The sequence below is a fragment of the Cupressus sempervirens genome, chromosome 4 (assembly GCF_028749045.1).
Source record: "Cupressus sempervirens isolate cs-2001-9-10 chromosome 4, ASM2874904v1, whole genome shotgun sequence".
Lineage (NCBI taxonomy): Eukaryota > Viridiplantae > Streptophyta > Pinopsida > Cupressales > Cupressaceae > Cupressus > Cupressus sempervirens.
In genome coordinates, this window is record NC_143121.1 from 301,398,317 (window position 1) to 301,404,334 (window position 6,018).

The window sequence follows — 6,018 nt, forward strand, 5'->3', positions numbered from 1 at the left end:
TGTCATCCTCTTGAACTTCAACTTTAGGTTTTGGCTACTCAAACTCGGTAGGCATTGGCTTGATAGCTTTAGAATGTGACTTGATTCCTTGTGACTTAGTTTGAACTTCTTACAACTCAATGACTGAGGAAGACTTGAGAGTAGAAGTCTCCTAATTAACAAATGTGTCTAGTAATGTATCAGGTTCAATGTAAATAAATCTCTTGTAATCTTTTAGTTCCTTTCTGCTTTCTTCTTTAATCCTTTTTGCAAACTCATCAACTTTCACACATGCAATTTTTATGATTTTATGAGTAGACAAATTCAAACATCTATATGCCTTACTCTTGCAAGAATATCCTAAAAATATACCTTCATCACCCTTCACATAAAAATTTTCGTCTCTAGATTCTTTCAAGATATAATATTTACTTCAAAATACTTTTAGGTAACTTACATTGGATTTATATCCATACCATAACTTATAGGGGCTTTTGAATGAGTCCTTCTTCAATTGTACTTAGTTTAAGGTATGAACTCTAGTGCTAATAGCTTCCTTCCAGTATTTGATTGTAATGTTCTTATTAATGCTATTAGATTGCCACAATTCATCATAGTTATGTAAATCAGTTTCTGGATTAGACTATGTGGAGATTTTTACCATCGAGTTTCAAATCACACTACGTGATCCATCATCAAGATGAGAGAGCAAGAGATGTCAAACAAAGTAAGTCAATCTCTTGCTCTCTTGCTCTCTCACCCTGATGATGGATCACATAGTGTGATTTGAAAAATTGATGGTAAAAATCTGCACACAATCTAATCTAGAAACTAATTTACATAGCAATGTTCTTTTCAATCATTAGAGTCTGCATAATCTATCATGGATTTGTTCCTCCTTTCAGCTATTCCATTCTGCATGGGAGTTCTTGGGGTTGATACCTATCTTTTGATTCCTCTTTCAATGAAAAAGTTATTGAATTCATTGGTGATGAATTCACCACATCTATCTGATCTTAAGCATTTCAGTCTTTTCCCTATTTTCTTCTCTACTCTTGCCAAATACCATTTGAATTTCTCACATGCTTCTAACTTCTCTCTTAGATACATAATAGTCATCATTCTAGAGTATTCATCAACAAAGAGAATGAAGAAATTTTCTCCACTATAGCTCTCAATTCTAATAGGTCCACCCAAATCAGTATCCACAATTTCTAAAATATCTTCAAACTAACAGTTTTAACTTTTAAAGCTAGTCTTTCCCTTTTTACCAATCTGACAATTCTTGCATAGACCTACTTCAAGTTTCTTCAAACTAGGAATGCCTCTTACTTTCTTGAATTTTCTTATTTTCACCATGTTATCAAAATTTGCATGACGTGACATTCTGGGCCATAACCAACTTTCTTCAACTTGAGCAATAAAACATGAGCACTCACTAAGATCAAGATAAAACAAGTTACCTTTTGTTTGTTTGCCTGATCCAATCAGTTTTCCTTTGCCATCCAGCAGTCTTGCCTTGCCATGCATGAATTTCACCTTGAATCCAATATTGATTAGCTATGCCACACTCAATAGATTATGTTTTAGTCCTTCAAACCAATAGGAATTATCACATACAAGTTCTTTGGTTAATGAGGTTCATCCTCTTCCTTTTATGCAACAAGGTCCATTGTTTCCAAACCTTACACTACCACCATCATAGTCTTCAAAGTGTTCAAACTTTGTTTTGTCACTAGTCATATGATGTGAACAACCATTGTCTATGTTCCATATATCATTTTTTCTCACATGAGAGATAAGTGCCATCTTATCTTCTTCATCATCATCAGATTCATATTTCACAAAAATGTAAACTATTTCATCTTCACTATTATTAGAATCCTTATCCATAAAACATGTTTTCTTACCTTTTTCCTTGAATGATTTGAAATCTTTCTTGCTATTGCACTTGTGACCTTTCTTCTCATTCTTTCTAGCTTTTCTTAGGCACCAGCTACAATATGACCAATTTATTTGCATGAAAAATAGATTAGGGGAACTTTACCTTTGTATTTTTCTCTACCTATAGAATATTTTCTTACAAGTAGAGCTTCAACAACTTCAAGATCACTATCAGAACTTTCCTCTGATTATTCTTCACTTTATGACTGAGAGTCCTTTATTTTCTTATGTTTTTCCTTAAGTGAAAGCTTGGCTTCAACTGTAGATTCAATATTCTTGGAAGCTAGAACATAATTGTCATAGTTATCTAGCTCAAAGGCTATCAATCTTCCTACCAGGGTATCCAAAGTTATATTATTATTTGTTTCACACCTTCTTTATTGAATTTTAGATACTCTAATTGCATAAATGGGAGCAATGTTCTAAGAACTTTTCTTACAATTGTTTCTTCCTTAATCTCTCCCCCAGAAGCTTTGATTGCATTGACACTTGCTTTGATCCTTTCAACATATTTGGCAATGTTTTCATCCTCTCTCATTCTCATCTGATCAAATTATCCTCTAAGGCTTTTTGTTTTGGCTCTCCTCACATTGTCATCACTTCCATATATATCTTTTAGCTTGTTCCACATTTCAAAGGTAGTTTTGCAATCCTTGATATCATCAAATTCCTCATAGCCTAGAGTAGATGCAATGTCTATCATCATGGTGTTATGAGTCTTCTTCCTAGCAATGTCATTAATAGATAATGTACCAAAAGGAGTTGTATATTCTTCATCAAATTATTTCAATCCTAAATCACCAATGGAAGCCAGATGAAGCCTCATGAGACCTTGCCATGCTAAAAAGCTATCTATGTTAAGCCTTGAAATTTCTCTCTTGTAAGACATCTTGATCTTAGCATGGGTCCTTGAAACACTTCATGGAAGCACCAAAAGCTCTGATACCAATTTTTAGAAATATAGATGGAGTAACTAAGAGGGGGGATTAGTTACTTACCATAAAAACAAATCCACAGGCCCCTTAGATGTCTGATAAAACTATTTACTATTGTCACTCGATAAACATACTTAAAATGTTGTAACCTGATAAATGTAGTGTATGTTAACTTTAACATATCTTAAACATTCATAGTGATTAACATGAAAGCATAAAATAAATAACATGAACACATGAGACACCAAATTTAACATAGAAACCTAATATGGGAAAAACCACCAAGTAACTAGCTACTAATTTTCACTCTCTAGAAGTGAGCCCTGTTAGGAGCCAACCTAGTTAAAGGTTACAAAACACACTGGTAGGTGTGACCTTGTTAGAGGATTTAATCACTCTGTTAAAAGTGGCCTTGTAAAAGGTCTTTAGAACAATTCAATGGAACTGTCACCTTGTTAGAGGATTTACAACTGGATATTAAACCAACTCTGCTAAGAGATTTTGGAATCACTGCTACAATGGTAAGAACGTAACAATGAAATGACCTGAATGAGATACAAATAAATTTTTTGATTATAGATCTCTATTCTACTTCACACTAGATCCTTCCTGGTCAAATATAACCTTTTTTTTCCTCAAGGATATCTTACCATCCTTCAAATTCGCTTACACTATTTCTTTAAACAATCAATACACTTGCATACTCACTCATACTCATAGAATCTCAACTTGACCTTTCATTTATATCATTTAGATTATCAATTCAGCTCAATTACAACTTACAATCACCAATAAACATTACCTCAGTTGGCTAGAATCAATACTTGAAACAATTAAACTTTATTTCTCAAATTAACAAAATGCTTCATTGGCCCACCCTACTCGATAAACACTGATCCTAAAATGATTTCTTGTGTTGACCAACAAAAGCTTGGTTAACATTGTGAACTTACAAAAATCATCTAGAAATTGAGTGAACTCGGTAAACACTAACTCTAACTAACTTTCCTTCATTAACCATGAGAGCTCAATTAACACTACTTCCTACCACAATTTCTTTCGATGCTCGAGTGAGCTCGATAGACACTATATTCATAGAGTAATCTCCAAGAATGCTCCATAGACACAAAAAATTTCCTTGTTGACCAAATGAGCTCAGTAACCACTGTCTACCAACTGATATGACATTTTTGTAACATCAAAGAGAACACACATTTAGACAATTATATCCAAAAATTCCTCTTATATTTCCAACAATTGATGTCACAAAAATGATAACTTGTAAGGGTTACAAGCATGTAAGTAATGAAACTAAATTTGGGAAAGAATACAAAAGATTAGAATATGTTGAAAAGGAGATGACTATTGGAGCATTTATGGAAATTTTTTTAAGTTTGATATAACCATATATTCGTCATGCCTATTTTGCAAAGTGGCATGCTCAAAAATTTAAAATACTTAGAGATAACTTTCAACTTGGAACCATTTCATCAATTGTTGAATTTGCAAAAAACTATTCATTCATTCATATAAAAGATATTCAATGAAACTACTATTCTTTAGATAGGATTACTATTATGGTACAAGTGTGCTATCATCATGCACGGTTAGATTTGGATCGTATACAAAGCACAAATGAAGTATGAGTCATCAAAAAGGAATATCACTTCTACTAGTATGACTTATATCAAGTGTATTTAGATGTGTTTATTTCATGTAACTTAGGACTTGTATGATATGTGTAGACATGTGTACATGTTCATTTCATAGATAACTTGTAGGACTTATATCAAGTGTATGTATGAGTTCATTTCATGTAACTTAAGACTTATATGTGTATACATTATACATGAACTCATTTAATGCAACATGGGACTTATATAAAATTTATATGAACTCACATGTAGGACTTATATTGAATTCTTACATGTTCATTTTACATGAAGTTTAGGAGTTTATATGTGTACATATACATTTTCATCAATCATGTACATCTAACCATAAAATAAATACCTACCTAATATATCTAATTATAAATTGAACCAATCACGTAGATGTCTAATCATAAACTATATATGTGTGTGTGTGTGTGTGTGTGTGTGTACATACATACATACATACATATATGTATGTATGTATGTATATGTATGTATGTATGTACATATATATATATATATACATACATATGCATATACATCTACATATACAGATATACATATACATATACATATACATATACATATACATATACATATACATATACATACATACATACATACATACATACATACATACATACATACATACATACATACATACATACATACATACATACATAGATATATATATATATATATATATATAGATATATATATATACCAGATGGACCATAAACAAAATACATATATCAAATGGACCATAAATGAAATGCGTATATCATATTCCTAATCATAAATTGAACTAATCATGTACATCTAACCATAAGAAAAATGCATATATCATGTGGACCATAAACTAGAAACATGTATATCAAATTTTTAATCATAGATTGAACCAATTATGTACATCTAACCATTACAAAATACATATATCACATGGACCATAAACTAGAAATATATATCACATTTCTAATCATAATTTAAACCAATCATATGTTTAATAAAAAATGAATCATAAAAACACATGTGCAAAGATAAATACGTATATATAAATGTCAAATCATAAATGTATATGTCTCAATAAGATTAAAGATAAAGTAAACATGTGTCCTAAACTAGAAAGTCGTCTAGACACATATGAACAGAGCAACCCTCTGATCAAGACTCACAAGGATCATTTGTATGTGGAGTATCAACTGAGCCATGTAAATTAAAATGCAACAATGCATTAGACATATACCTGTATATATACATGGGAACTAGTTTCAAATATCTATCAAATTCAAATACATTAATGCAAGTGCACATGTATCTAGTATTGAATTAATCTAAATTTCTATTTAAAAATCACCTGAGCACTAGTGGGTGTCACATCCATCATATTTGTACCCCTATAAGTAGTAGGTGTTGGATCGACAATCTCTCTCCTCCCATTATGATTAGAGCCCATGCTAGAAGAAACATGCTCTGCTACCTCTACCTATAAAAATATAATTTATTTG